We start from the raw sequence: 16,275 nt of genomic DNA, 5'->3' as shown, positions 1-16,275 counted from the left end.
CCTCCCACTCCCCTTTCACACTCCGCCACCTCTCGTGGACCCTCGGCCAGAGCAGGCGAGGGCAGACTAATCCAAAAGTTAAATTACGTTGACTTTGGGATAACTAGGTTTCTAAAGGGCGTCTGACGGGCTTTTGCTGCCTTATTCAAGTCTGAGCAAGCCTGATGCAACAAAGGGAGTACTTACGAGAAGAGAAGAGGTGGTGAAGGTGGTGGGACATGAAGCCGAGGAGGACAACGAGGACGGAGTGATGAAAGATGAGGAAGAGAACAGAAGAGAACAAAAGGATGATAATCTATTGTAACAAGATGAATTTATTGATATATCTTATATTTTTCATTTGTGGTGCCCAGATCTCTTGGACACTAACCTAACCTAATCTAACCTAGAATACCATAACCTTCATGAACATTAACGTAACAGACACAACCAAACCTAATAAGATGCTTGAATGCCTAATACAATGCTTGTATCACTCCAGACACTGCAAAAATTCTATTCAAATGTAATTTAGCAGTAAAGCAATTACATTAGTAACAAGTTCCACCTTGTCACGATGGTAACTACGTTCACCTTGTAAGCTACGTACTTGAACTTTGAAGCTGCAGGTGAATCACACCAGAGAGGGCACCGCAGCTGACACTCAGGCTCTCGGGTGCGTCTCTGAAAGAGGCAGTGGGGCGTCAGTTCAAGTGAAGTGAGGCGTTCACATCTCTGCAACACACTCAATAATTGATTGCACGCCCCTTGTCTCCTGAGTCTCTCCCAACTCACAAAATCGAGTAACTATATACGAGCTGCTTCGTTAATTCATCAACGCTTCATGAATCAACCATTGCTTATGGTCCTTATCTTAACTGGCAATTAAGTAGTAACTGACTAGCTTAATGACTGACTGGCTAGCTAGGTGACTGATTGACTGAGTTATAAAGTGTACAAATTCCTTCGCCAATCATCTAATTCATGTAGAGGGCGGGAGCGCTTCTCAGGAATAGAAAAACAAAATAGAGTCTGTCTTTCTGGATTTCAACTTTCTAGCTGTAAATTACTGTACCTTGCTTTCTGCTTCGACCCGAAAGAGGATGAGAGCAAATTAGTTCTCAAATGAAGCGATCGATGCTGGAAGAGACCCAGTCACCAAGGAGATTTCAAAAGACTATATACGTTTATGGGCAGAAATAATGATTGGATATAAGTAGGAAGATCTATACAGTACACCAACTTACTTATTGCAGCTTCTTTGATGTTTGTGGGAACTTCTTTTGACTTTCACTCGCCTAACCGTCTTTAAGTTAACACATAATCACAAAAGCATCGCTATTTGTAATAAAAGATAACTGATAACTAGCTGTGGTCGAGCCAGTGGGAGCGGTGGTGAGTTACGATCAGAGACGTTCCCAGGCCAGTGGCAGGTCGTGTTTTAGCATCTAAAGGAATACTGTTCTCGTGACTGTTGGTTGGCAATTGCTACGCAGAAGATAGATAGCAGATTCTCGGCCATGTGGCTTCCTTGAAACGTCAAAACAAAATCTACTCGCTTTCCGAAGTCTTTCTGTTACTCTTTTATTCATATCAATAACTAACACTTACTTTGTACTAGGTTAACTTTAATTACTCTTTGATGTAACTTAACACTTTGAATACAAATCACAACACAAACCAATAATACTTTGATATTATGAGTGATACCGCTGGAAATTTCCACAACATTCTTATGCTCCTATGCTCTTAAGGAAACACTACGTAAGTATGACTTATTGTGATATGAAATCATCACATCACAACAACCTAACACAGAAAGGAAGGAATGAAAAAAGGAATAATAAAAATAGATAAAGGAAGGAAACAATAATCACACGAAGAATTGCATACAAAGGATAAGAACAAAAGAAGGGAAAAATTGTTATGACGCAGAGAATATTGAAGGAAAAATTAAAGTCGAAGTTTGAAGATACACAAGAAAGAAAAAAAGAAAAACAAATAACAAATAAGATATGATAATGAAACAGAACCAAGGAGGAAACAAAACTGGGACAAGAAAATTCAACGATGAATAAAAACAAATAAAGATATATATATTTCAAGAGCGGGAAGGAAACGGTCATCGTCTCTGTGTGTGTGTGTGTGTGTGTGTGTGTGTGTGTGTGTGTGTGTGTGTGTGGGATGTAGTATATGTATGAGAGAAACACCTGATACCAAACATTAATTAAGGTCTCAATCATCGTGACAGGTAACTAACACAGGTAGCGTCACCTCACCCGTCTCACCTCTCCCTCCCTCACCTCTCCCTCACCCTTCTATCTTTTATAGCTCCATGACACAAAACAAGTATATAAAAACGTGCGGAGGAAAACATGATAATACACACACACACACACACACACACACACACACACACACACACACTTTCCCCTCTGTCCTTCCTTCTACTTCTCCATTTTCCTCTTTATTCCCATCTTTCTTTGTTTTTTCCTTAATCTTTTTCTCTCTTTTCCTCCTTTCCTGTCGTCCCTTCCCTCACTTCCGTCCTTCATTTCTCCTTACCTTCCCCTTCTCTCCTTCAGCATCCTTCCGGTACACCCACACTCGCTCCGTTCCTCCATTCATCTCCTCACCCCTTTGAATCCCTCCATTGCACACATCCGCCTGTCGCACTCCTTCAGGTTAATGAGGAGCCCCTGTCCACCTAACCTCAAGAGCCTCTTAGAATTAATGGACACAACCCTCGCCTTAATCTGACCTGGCTGTGACCTCTATGTGACCTTGCCTTCACTTCGTTATAACCTCCCTTTGAGCTTGTTATTATTTCGACATGACTTTCATGTCACCTTGTTTTGACTTCACTGCCACCCTGATGTGATTTTAAAGTGACTCGGTTGTGGCCTGGGTGTGTTCTTGTTATCTTTCCTTCACCTGACTGTAACCTGCTCTGACATTGCTCTGACCTTACTGTGACTTTGCTTTGGTTTCGCTGTGACCTTACCATGACCTCGCTATGATCTCGTTCTGATCTTTCCTCCCGCTCTGCTAACCCTAACTTAAAATTAACTTCTCTACTTTCTTTCTTACTATTACTGATCAGTTGTCCGGATTTGTAAGACTGCCAGGAGATCACAGGATGGAAATTTGAGAGAAAAAAGAAAGAGATAATCAATGAAGTTATTCGAGTCCTGAAAAAGACTATATGTAAAAAAAACACTTTTGTACGTCAAAAGGTCATGAGTAAAATCACGCATGTTCCTAAAGAAGAGATTAAATAAAATAAAGATCCCTTCTATATCAAAAGAAAAAAAAAATACACCAATAAAAAGATATGCATACAACAAGAATGCATACAAAAATAATTCATCTGTAAATTAGCGAGGAATCTAAATAGCTGAAAAGCAAATGATGCTAACAAAGATAACAATCATCAATAAAAACCCAACCAGTCATTAAATCAATGGATGTTTACCTGAAAAGCACTGAACTACAATGTTACAAATTACATTCAAACAAAAGTCACTAAACAAATCAACACTACACGGCTGACTATGTGCAGATTACCCTCAAGCATTCACCGCCCACGTGCGCAGCTGAGCGTTGAGACTGCTGGCACCCATCCAGGTCACGCCCGTCTTGACCCAGCGAAGGAAGCCTTGGGGAAGCCACCCACTCGCTACTCGCTTGTGCTACGACCTGCCATCTAAACTACCATTAGAGAAAGAGAGAGGGAGGGGGGAGACTCTGGGGGGTGAGAGGCGTTACACATGCAAATCCAAGTTGACTTAAATGTAAAGAAAACGTGACTTATTATTTTTACCACCACCCACAAAGTAATGACACCTAAAAGTCAATGTTGTGTTAGGATGAAGCTTATTTAATGTGATATTTCCTTAATAATTTACGAGTTAATAGAAATGTTTATCTAAAGCATATTAACAATTTATTCAATACACAGGAGTCGTCATGATTCCTGATGCAATCGTTGGGTGGAAATTATTGAGAGTGGGAGGGGAAATGAGGGGAAGGGACGGAAGGGAAGGGAAGAAGAGGAGGTTGATGATAAGGATGGAGAGGAAATGGAATGGGAGAAAAGGGGAAAGGTTTAAGAGAAGGGGAAGGGAAAAAAAATCCTCAGAGAAAAAAAAAGGAAATAAATTAAAGAAAGGAAATTTTATAGAAAGGAAAGAAGGATAAACAAAGATTGAAAAATGGAAGAAATGTATGGGAAACGAAAGAAGAGAGAGATTTTATAACAAGATGGTTAAAAGGAATGAGAAAAGAAAAGGGATGGGAAAAAAGGTTAAAGGAAAAATAGAGAGACGAGGAGGATAAATGGATGAAATTACTGAAAGATGAGAAAAAAGTAAGAATAACGTGGAAGACGAACGGGAGGGATAATGAAATGAAGGAGAATCAACGCAGCGAAAGAAGAGAAAAACAGAAGAGAAAAAAAAATAGTGAAAGCCAAGATTCGGAAGAAAAGGGAAAAGAAAGAAAATAAATCAAAGAAAACTAAGAAAAAAAAGGAAAGGAAATTAAAGCAGGACTGAAAAAGACCGTGGAAACAGTCGAAGAGAGAGAGAGAGAGAGAGAGAGAGAGAGAGAGAGAGAGAGAGAGAGAGTCAAATCGAAATCAATCTCAAATCTAAGTCACTCGTCACGTCCCTATTGTCTCTAAGTTATCAGGGAAGTTGGTTGAATCGAGTCACAAATAGGATTTCATGCGACAGAGGAAAGGACGAGAGGAAATAACGAGATGACTAATGGGACAGAAGGACGGGCAGGAGGAGAGAGACGGGCGAAGGAAGACGGTGAAAGGAAGGCAGTTTGAGATGTCTAGTGTATGTAATAATTAAATATGGTGCTTAGAGAGAGAAAAGGGAAAGAGAGATAGAAAAATTCTTCTCATTACGTCTCATTCTCCTCTTCCCGTCTATCCCGTCCCTTCAGCCCTGTCTCTTCCCGCCCATTTAGCCTCGCGTCACCTACTTCCCGCCCTCCTGCCTGGCTCATTAAGGCAGATATATGGTAACTGAGCTGCCCACGAACACAGCCACCTTCTATTGTTACGCTGCTGTTAATCTTGGCGTGTTCTTGTCATTCTTGTTTCACATTCTCGCACTGTTTCTTGTCTTTCTTGTCTCTTGTTTTCTTGGATATTTTAGCGATCAGTTTTGTTAGCATTACACGGGATTTTATTTCACTTTAGTTCTTTTTAGTCTGCGTTTTGATTCTCGTTGTGTTTGGTGTGATATTTGTTTCTGTTTTATGGGCCCTTCCCATGAATCAAGCTATGCAATGAAGTAACACACACACACACACACACACACACACACACACACCGGGTAATGTAGTGGTTATCACACACGGTTCATAACCGAGAGGGCCCGGGTTCGAGTCCCGGTGTCGTGTTCGTAGTTGTTCGGCTATCCAAAACCGTCTGGACTTGTTTACAAATAAAGGCCGGCAGCTCTGAACACTATTTTTCATGTTCGCAGCTGATCGCTTGTTCGTAAGTGTTCTGCCAGTGTTTTGAAACACAGGAAGCATATTACTTTTTTTTTTTTCATAAGAAAACCGTTTATAAATCTAATACACAACAACATTTTGACGAGAAAGTGTATTCATGGTCATATCGTACAAGAAATGTAATCGTTATCGTGTTTTGAAACACGGGGAGGTATATTGCTTATTTGCTTAAACAAAACCTTTTATGAATCCATTTTTCTCTTCTTTATGCAAAAAGGGAACTAGCCAAGGGCAACGGAAAATTGAAAAAAGGCACACTTCAAATGCAAGTTTCCTAAAAGACTGGTAGAGAATTAGCCGAAAGACAGAGACAAATGTCTTGAAAGCTCCCTCTTAAAAGAAGTGAAGTCGTAGGAAGATGGAAATACAGAAGCAGGCAGGGAGTTCCAGAATGATTGAGAATACTGGTTAACTCTTTTATTAGAGAAGTGGACAGAATAGGGATGAGAGGAAGACGAAAGCCTTGTGCAGCGAGGCCGCAGGAAAAGGGGAGGCATGCAGTTAGCAAGATCAGGTGAGAAAAAGGCTGAAAACAGTCAGTCAGAGGAGGGGAGTTGATGAGACGAAAAGCTTTTGATTCCACCGAATCGAATAAAATTGTGTGAGTGGAACCCCACCCCCCAGACATATGAAGAGTACTAAATACAAGGACGGATAAGGTCCTTGTATAGAGTTAGCAGTTGGAGGGGCGAGAAAAACTGGCGGAGGCGCCTCAGAACGCCTAACTTCATAAAAACTGTTTTAGCAAGAGATGAAATGTGAAGTTTCCAGTTAAAATTATGAGTAAAGGACAGACCGAGGATATTAAGTGTAGAAGAGAGAAACAGTTGAGTGTCATTGAAGAAGAGGGGATAGTTGTCTGGAAGGTTGTATCGAGTTAATGAATGGAGGAATTGAGTTTTTGAGGCATTGAACAATACTAAGTTTTCTCTATCCCAATCAGAAATGTGAAAAAGATCAGAAGTCAGGCGTTCTGTGGCGTCCCTGCTTGATCTGTTGACTTCCTAAAGGATTGGTCGTCTGTGAAAGATATAGGGTGGTATCATCAACGTAAGAGTGAATAGAGCAAGAAGTTTGGTTAAGAAGATCATGGAAACATCATTACGAAGAACTTGAATATTATTGCAGATATGAAACAGTCAGAGGGAGGAGGAGAGGAAGAGACAAGCCCAGAATCATCCAAGGTGGAGTTGTTAGCAAAGGTTTGAGAGAAGAGTTCAGCTTTAGAGACAGATGAGATGGCAGTGGTGCCATCAAGATGAAATAAAGGAGGGAAAGATGAAGAAATAAAATTATTGGAGATGTTTCTGCCCAGATTCCAAAAGTCACGAGGAGAGTTACTTTGAAAGATTTTGACATTTTCTATTTATGAAGGAATGTTTGGCAAGTTGAACAACAGACTTGGCATGATTCCGGGCAAAAAAATAAAGTGCATGAGACTCTGGAAATGGAAGGCTCAAGTACCTTCACTGAGCGACCTCTATCATGTATAGCACGAGAACAGGCTGTCTTAAAACAAGGTTTAGAAAGTTTAGGTTGAGAAAAAGAATGAGGAATATGCGCCTCCATGCCAGACACTATCACCTCCGTTATGCGTTCAGCATACAGAGATGGGTCTCTGACACAAACAGTAATCATTCCAGGGAAAAACTGGAAGAGGCGAAACGCCAGAGGCAACTCCGCTTTGGGAGATCATGAGGAGGATTGGAGAAATAGGACAAGAAACTGAAATGAGATTGTGGCTGGAGGAGCCCAACAGAGTAGATAGGGTAACAGCTTAAGCAGATGGATTAGAGGTAAGGAAAAGATTAAGACGGTCAGTTATACGAGTAGGGTGTTACACCAGTTGCTCTAGGTCATGGAGGATAGCAAAGTTGAAGACTACTTCACCAGGATGTTCGGTGAAGGGAGAAGAAAGCCAAAGTTGGTGGCGAACATTGAAATCTCCAAGGTTGAAGATCTCCGCGAAAGGGTAGAGGGACAGAATGTGCTCCACTTTGGAAATTAAATAGTCAAAGAATTTTCTATAGTCAGAGGAGCTAGGGGAGAGATAGACAGCACAGATAAATTTAGTTAAAGAGTGACTATTGAGTCGAAGCTAGATGGTGGAAAACTCGGAAGATTCGAGAGCGTAGGCACGAGAGCAAGTTAAGTCGCTACGCATATAGACGTAACATCCAGCTTTAGAACGAAAATGAGGATAGAGAAACTAGGAGAGAACATCAGAGAAGGGGACTATTGTCAGTTGCCTCAGACAGCTGTGTTTCGGTGAGGAAAAGAAGATGAGGTTTAGCAGAGGAAAGGTGGTGTTCCACAGATTGAAAATTAGATCTAAGACCGCGAATGTTTCAGAAGTTAATGAAGAAAAGTTGAGGGAGGTGTTAAGATGTTTTGAGTAGTATTATACAGTCATTATGTACCTATGATACATTTGAAACAGTGAGAGGTGGGGGGGTGGGGTGAGAGGCCAGATAAAATTTTGCTTAAGGCACCAAATTTGATCTGGGGAGGGTTTAGTTCCCCTGAATGGTCTGCATGTTACTGCATCCCACCTGTGTTGTGGTGACGCTTAACGAGATGCTGATCAGGCAGTGTGTGTGTGTGTGTGACGTCATCGGGAGGGGAGAGGAGGATTCGAGACTCGAACCTCCTTCTAGAATCCGAGAGAGGTAAGGGATGGCCAAGGACGGGGAGGTGACTGGTGGGCAAGTGTTGTCAAGTGTCGAAGTGGTGATTGTTGTTATGATAAGAAGTGTATTAGTGGTACCAGTGGTCGGGTGTTCATCAGGTAAAGTGAAAATGAGCTTATTAGAACTACTATCGACATCATCATCATCAGCAGCAGCAGCAGCAACAACAGTTACTTTACTTTGCTTCTACTGTAAGTAGGCTACTTATTTTGGTTTCCCTATCATTGCATTTTGGAGCTTCCCCTGCCAAAGAATTATTCAGAAATGCAAGGCTTTTGTCTGATCTGGAGTAACTATCATTATCTTCAGTAATGGTAGCTAACGTAAACAAACAATTATTACTAGTCTACCACTCCTTTGTATACAGTCGTAGTGCCTCTGACCACCTCTTAATGTCAAATACTAGCAACCCAATTACCACTACATTTTCAAGGTGAGCACCTCCTCGGGCGTTGCTCCTGATATAACTTATAAGGAAAGGACATTGACATTCTTTCCAGGTGGTTGTTCCTAAGTCCATACTGTGTGGGGAAGCTTTTGTTCTAGAAGTCCTTCCTAAACTATATTTTATGATCACCTCAGCAATCTAACTATGAATTCTATATTTCATATTTTTACTTATTTATTTGTCTTTGTCCTTTATTACCATTAAACTTTAATGAATGTAGATGGAACCATATAAGGTTGCAAAGTCACTACTATATGTCATTGTCTAATATTTTACTATTACTAGTGTGGATGCTTTCTGTAGTTTGTTCTGCACTGTACTGTCAGAGGTTCTTTATGACATATGTTGACCTAGAAGCCATTTCCTTTTGTACTTTTCTTGTGTTCTTTGTGAATCATTCCAGTGTGTGTTGGCTCTGCCTTACACTGAGACCATAAGCTGTATCATTGTGCTTTTCTGCTTCCTACTTCCTGATTTTGAACAATTTCCTATTTTAGGTGCTCTTACTTGATTAAGTGCATTTGTTTCTCTTTTTAATATTTAGTTAACTGGTATGATCAGTTTTTTTTACTACTATGGTTTTCCTTTTTATTTATTCATTTCTCACATGATTCAAAAATGAAGAATAGCTAGTTTAGTGAATGATTAATACTTAAACATTCACCAACTCAAAACACACATACACACACACACACACTTATGTGTGTGATAATAACTTATGATCCTGGAGGATCATAAGTTATTATCGGATCATCAATTTGGCTTCAGGAAAGGGAGGTCATGTGTAACAAATCTACTGAGCTTTTATTCAAGAGTGGTTGACAAAATACAAGAGAGAGAGGGATGGATGGATTGTGTATATTTGGATTTAAAGAAAGCTTTTGACAAGGTACCTACCTCACAAGAGACTGTTATGGAAAATAGAGATTTATGGAGGACTGAAAGGAAAAGTGTTAAAGTGGATGGAAAACTACTTGAGATGGAGGGAGATGAGAACAGTAATAAGGGATGCAAAGTCGGACTGGTTGGTGGTGGAGAGTGGAGTCCCACAAGGCTCAGTGCTGGCACCAATACTTTTCCTTGTATATATTAATGACATGCCAGAGGAGTAAACAGTTATATTAATTTGTTTGCAGATGATGCGAAGTTGTGTAGGTGTGTGAAGAGTGAAGAAGATTGTGAAATTTTACAGGCAGACCTGGATAAGATTTGGGAGTGGAGCAAGAGGTGGCAAATGGAATTTAATCTGAGCAAAAGTCATGTGATGGAGATGGGGAAGAGTGGAAGACGGCCAAGAGGGTCATATAAGATGGGTGAAGAAGTAGTGTTGAAAAAGGTGGAAAAGGAAAAGGATTTGGGAGTGATAATACAAGACCATGGGCAGTTTGAGGCTCATATTGATAAGATGTTTGGAGAAACGTATAATTTGATAAAAATATTGGATTAGCCTTCCATTATATGGATAAAGATATGATGAAGAAATTAATTAGTATGGTAATTAGACCAAGATTGGAATATGCTGGAGTGGTTTGGTCCCCTTATAAAAAGAAGCATATAAGGAAGTTGGAGAGATTGCAGAGAATGGCAACAAAAATGGTTCCGGAATTGGCAGAAATGACCTATGAGGAGAGATTAAAAGAAATGAATTTGCCTACCTTGGAACAAAGAAGAGAAAGAGGAGATTTAATACAGGTTTATAAACTGTTGAACGGACTGGATGAAGTGGATAATGAGCAAATGATGTTGAGAGAGGAAAACTTAAATAGAACTACAAGATCGCATAGTAAAAAGATAGCCAAGGGAATATGCTTGAAGGATGCGAAGAAATATAGTTTCCCACAAAGATGTGTGGAGGTGTGGAATGGTTTGAGTGAGGAGGTGGTGTCAGCAAGGAGTGTGCATAGTTTTAAAGGAAAGTTGGATGTGTGTAGATATGGAGACGGGGCCACACGAGTATGATACCCAGGCCCTGTAAAATTACAACTAGGTGAATACAACTAGGTGAATACACACACACACAGTGTAGTGTAGTGGTTAGCACACTTGGCTGGCAACCAAGAAGGCCTGGGTTCGAGTCCTTGGCAAGCCTCTTAATGTGTAGCCCCTGTTCACCTAGCAGCAAGTAGGTACAGAATGTAATTCAAGGGGTTGTGGCCTTGCTTTTCCAGTGTGTGGAGTGTGGTGTGATCTCAATCCTACCTGAAGATTGGTCTATGAGGTCTGAACTCGCTGTGTAATAGGGTGACCAGCAGGTGACCGTGAATACACACACACACACGCCCGGTAGCTCAGTGGTTAGAGCGCTGGCTTTACAAGCCAGAGGACCAGGGTTCGATTCCCCGGCCGGGTGGAGATATTTGGGTGCATCTCCTTTCATGTGTAGCCCCTGTTCACCTAGCAGTGAGTAGGTACGGGATGTAAATCGAGGAGTTGTGACCTTGTCCCGGTGTGTGGTGTGTGCCTGGTCTCAGGCCTATCCGAAGATCGGAAATAATGAACTCTGAGCTCGTTCCGTAGGGTAATGTCTGGCTGTCTCGTCAGAGACTACAGCAGATCAAACAGTGAAACACACACACACACACACACACACACACACACACACACACACACACACACACACACACACACACACACACACACTGGCTGGCTTCACAAGCCAGAGGACCGGGGTTTGATTCCCCGGCCGGGTGGAGATATTTGGGTGTCTCCTTTCACGTGTAGCCCTTGTTCACCTAGCAGTGAGTAGGTATGGGATGTAAATCGAGGAGTTGTGACCTTGTTATCCCGGTGTGTGGTGTGTGCCTGGTCTGAGGCCTATCCGAAGATCGGAAATAATGAGCTCTGAGCTCATTCTGTAGGGTAACGTCTGGCTGTCTCTTCAGAGACTGCAGTAGATCAAACAATGAAACACTGTCCACTCAGCCACTAAAACAGACTGAAATACCAAGGAGTTGACAATAAAAGAATATTTGTAGTGTTAGACTAGTATTATGGTTTCTTGTACATGTCAGTTTTTCTTTTAAGAAACCAGTTTCAATAATATAAAAATACTGAAGTGTTATTATTGACATCTTTGAAGTAATGAAGAAAGTAATGTAAATAAATAGTTCTTTGTAGGACAATATTATGCACACTAGTATGGGAATGCTTGAGATTGAAACATCAGTCAAGAAATGTTCAGTGCTCATGGCATAACAATACAGGTAGAAATGTGGGAGCACATTCCTCACTCACTTGATTCAGAATATAAAAGCAAAACTTAACTGATGACCATCCTTGGTCCACTGGTGGCTGCTGGTCTGAGCCATTTGCAGGATGTTGCAACTTGAAAATTACTCCTTCCATGATTAACATACATGTAATACATCAATAGAATACTGAAAGGTTAGAGTAAGCTGTGTTCCAATAGTTCTAAGATATGGATTGTAATTACAATGAAGAAAATTCTTAAATATTCATCCTTGTACATGGAAATATGTAGGAGTAGGCAGTAGTCACCTGCCGCCCGGTGGAATACTCCAGGAGAGGTACTTACGGGGATGTAGGCAGTGCTGCAGACTGAGTGATTCCCCGTGTCCTCTCTTCCCGGTTCCCTTTGTGGTCTCATTTATACAATTGAGCAGCTGCAGCCTGCCCTCTAAAGACAACTTCTACTACTTCCTACACTACACTACAACACCTTACACTTTTACACTCTCTTCAAATCAAAATTTAATAATGGCTTCACCACGCCCTGCCTCGGAGTCCCCCTCTGGGGAGGGGACCATAAATGTCCCCAGGTCGGACTGCCCTCTGCTGTCGACCTTGGGTGTCTTGACACTTCATCTAATACTTTCACTATCAATTTCTGCAACATTCGTGGCCTTCGTTCTAATTTTCAATCTGTGGAACACCACCTCTCCTCTACTAAACCTCATCTTCTCTTCCTAACCGAAACACAGTTGTCTGTGACTACTGACAGCAGCCCTTTTCTGTTCCCTCCTACTTGCTCTATCCTCATTTTCAATCCAAAGCTGGATGTTGCGCATACGTGCGTAACGACACCACTTGCTCTCGTGCCCACAATCTTGAATCTTCAGAATTTTCTACCATCTGGCTAAGACTTCAATGTCACTCTCTAACTAAATTCATCTGTGCTGTATACCTCTCACCTAATTCCTCTGACTATGTAAAATTCTTTGACTATTTGACTTCCAAGGTGGAGCACATCTTATCTCACTTTCCTTTGCTGAGATCTCCATTTTAGGGATTTCAATGTTCACCACCAGCTTTGGCTTTCATCTTCTTTCACTGACCAACCTGGTGAACAAACCTTCAACTTTGCTATCCTTCATGACCTAGAGCAGCTAGTGCAGTTCCCTACCCGTATTCCTGACCGCCTTGGAGACACGCCCAACATTCTTGATCTTTTCCTAACCTCCAACCCTTCTGCTTACTCTGTTAAACTTTCCTCTCCGTTGGGCTCCTCCGACCACAATCTAATTTCCGTTACCTGTTCTATCACTCCAGTGCAGCCTCAGGACCCGCCTAAGCGGAGGTGCTTCTGGCATTTTAACTCTGCTAAGTGGGAGGAACTAAGGCAGTACTATTCTGATTTCCTTGGGATGATTATTGTTTTCATGTCAGAGATCCTTCTCTTTGTGCCGAGCGCATAACAGAGGTGATTATCTCTGGCATGGAGCTATACATTCCTCATACTTTCTCTAACCCTAAAGCTAAAAAGCCTTGGTTTAACTCTGCTTGTTCTCGTGCTGTCAATGATAGAGAGGCGGCTCACAAACGGTTCCGTAGCCATCCAACTGCTGAAACTCATGCCCTATATATTTCTGCCCGTAATCATGCCAAATCTATTCTCCAACTTACTAAAACTCTTTCATCAATAGAAAATGTCAAAGTCTTTCCAATTCTAACTCCTCTCGAGATTTCTGGCATCTAGCCAATAATATCTCTAACAACTTTACTTCTTCGTCTTTCCTCCTTTACTTCATCCAGATGGCTCTACAGCTGTCTCTTCTTTTCTAAAGCTGAACTCTTCGCTCAAACCTTTGCTACCAACTCAACTTTGGATGATTCTGGGCATATTCCTCCTACTCCTCCACCCTCTGACTACTTCATCCCTAAAATTAAAATTCTTTATAAAGACGTTTTCCTGGCCCTCTCTGGCCTTGATTCTCGGAAGGCTTACGGTCCGGATGGAGTCCCTCCTGTTGTTCTCAAAACTGTGCTTCCGAACTCGCTCACTGCCTGGTCAAACTCTTTCATCTGTGTCTCTCTACTTCTATTTATCCTTCTTGCTGGAAGTTTGCTCACATTCAACCTGTCCCTAAAAAGGTGACCACTCCAATCCTTCTAACTACCGCCCTATAGCTTTGATTTCCTGCCTTTCTAAAGCCTTTGAGTCTATCCTTAATAGGAAGATAATGAGGCATCTATCAGCTCACAACCTTCTCTCTGATTGCCAGTATGGTTTCCGTAAAGGCAGATCTACTGGTGATCTTCTTACTTTCCTAACTGAATCTTGGTCATCCTCTTTAGGGACTTCGGTGAAACCTTTGCTGTCGGCCTTGACATATCGAAAGCCTTCGATAGAGTCTGGCACAAATCTTTAATTTCTAAACTACCCTCCTACGGATTCTATCCTTCTCTCTGTACCTTCATCTCCAGTTTCCTTTCCGATCGTTCTATTGCTGCTGTAGTAGACGGTCACTGTTCTTCCCTAAAACTATCAACAGTGGTGTTCCACAGGGTTCTGTCCTATCACCCACTCTCTTTCTATTATTCATCAATGATCTCCTAAATCTGACTCAATGCCCTATCCACTCCTATGCTGATGATACCACCTTGCATTATTCAACAGCGTTCAACAGACGCCCAACCCAACAACAATTAAATGACTCAAGGCGAGATGCTATAGGACGCCTAACTTCTGATCTTTCACTTGTTTCTGATTGGGGCAGAGAAAACCTGGTTTTGTTCAATGCCTCAAAAACTCAATTTCTACAACTATCTACTCGACATAACCTTCCAGACAACTATCCTCTCTTCTTCAATAACACTCAACTTCCCCTCTCCTCTACATTAAACACACTCGGTCTATCCTTCACTAAAAATCTAAACTGGAAATTTCACATCTCTACTCTTGCTAAATCAGCTTCCAAGAAGTTAGGTGTCCTGTGGCGTCTTCGTCCATTTTCTCTCCCTCCCAGCTGCTTGCTCTGTACAGGGCCTTATCCGCCCGTGTATGGAGTATGGCTCTCATGTCTGGGGATCCACACACAGCTTTACTAAACAAGGTGGAATCTAAAGCTTTTCGTCTTATCAACTCTTCTCCTCTAACTGACTGTCTTGATTCTTTAAGTCACCGCCGCAATGTTGCATCTTTATCTGTCTTCTACCGCTGTTTTCATGCTGTCTGCTCTTCTGAACTTGCTAACTGCATGCCTTCCCCTCCTGCGGCCTCGCTGCACAAGACTCTCTACTTCTTCTCATCCCTATTCTGTCCATCTTCCTAATGCAAGAGTTAACCAGTATCTTCACTCCTTCATTCCCTACACTGGTAAACTCTGGAACTCTCTACCTGTGTCTGTATTTCCACCTGCCTATGACTTAAACTCTTTCAAAAGAGGAGTGTCAAGACACCTCTTACGTTAACTGGACCCTCCTTTTAGATTTTTTTGTTTTTTCTCTACTTTCCTCTTAACAGGGCCTGGCAACCAGCGGGATTTTTTTTCCAACACTTTGTTTTCCCTTGGCCAGTGCCCTTGTAATGTAAAAAAAAAAAAAAAAACTTTAACCAAACATTTCTATGACAATAAAAAAGATAAGACAGTACAGTACCAAGAAACTTTCAACAAAACTGGATACACACATTAAACTGAGGATAAGAAATAATCATCGATAACAACAGTATAAAAAAAAAAAAAAAAAAAAAAGACTAATCACTAGGATAAATCTCTGAGCTTATATGGGAAGACTTTCATTGAAGGCAGTGAGGCCATCAGAGAGCAAATATCCTTTGCATGTCACCAAGCAGTGGCATTCAGTAGTGAGAGAAAATGGTACAACTTTTCATCCTATTGAAGTCATTTGAGTATCAGACACTTCTTATGAACATCACATGGGAAAACATTGCTAGTTAGCATTGTCTTCATATGGCAGTCTGTTGCACAGTGGTACTGGTGGCAGGAAGATCTTGAAGACTAAGCAGTTTAATGAATACTAATTATCAATCATCAGATAATGTAAAACCTCCAATGTAACAGCAGTAATTACTAGTGTAAGGCTCCATGCCAAGAAAATGGAAACATCAATCACCATGACAAATGAAACAATAAAAATGTATTTTCATTAAACCTTGCGAGTTTCTGTGAAGTTGGATGATGTCATGCATGCTTCAACTGTTTCACAGTGGCTATAGAGGTAGACAGTTCCTTATTTGGAATGCTTGGGCATAGATGTGTTTTTGCTTCCAAATTCCCCCAGATCTTGGAAAACACACTCATAGCTCACCTTAAGATATTTTTATCTGTGTGTGTGTGTGTGTGTGTGTGTGTGTGTGTGTGTGTGTGTGTGTGTGTGTGTGTGTGTGTGTGTGTGTAATTCACTGTTTGATCTGCTGCAGTC

General features: G+C 41.3%; 1 long non-coding RNA gene and 1 other non-coding gene across 2 annotated transcripts in view; one reads left to right on the top strand and one right to left on the bottom strand.

Annotated features, from left to right (window-relative positions):
- The window catches only part of LOC123507963, a 26,101-nt gene extending 22,430 nt beyond the window's left edge, over positions 1-3,671 (bottom strand). The window contains exons 1-2 of the long non-coding RNA XR_006675844.1: positions 3,547-3,671; positions 590-663 (exon numbers count right to left, since the gene is read on the bottom strand). This is a non-coding gene — a long non-coding RNA (uncharacterized LOC123507963). The remainder of the gene's footprint in view (positions 1-589; positions 664-3,546) is intronic.
- Positions 3,672-10,929: 7,258 nt separating this feature from the next.
- Positions 10,930-11,003, top strand: Trnav-uac. The gene has a single exon. It is a non-coding gene; the product is annotated as a tRNA-Val (tRNA).
- The last annotated feature ends 5,272 nt before the right edge of the window (positions 11,004-16,275 follow it).

The sequence above is a fragment of the Portunus trituberculatus genome, chromosome 23 (genome assembly GCF_017591435.1).
Source record: "Portunus trituberculatus isolate SZX2019 chromosome 23, ASM1759143v1, whole genome shotgun sequence".
Lineage (NCBI taxonomy): Eukaryota > Metazoa > Arthropoda > Malacostraca > Decapoda > Portunidae > Portunus > Portunus trituberculatus.
This window is presented reverse-complemented; position numbering and strand designations above follow the sequence as displayed.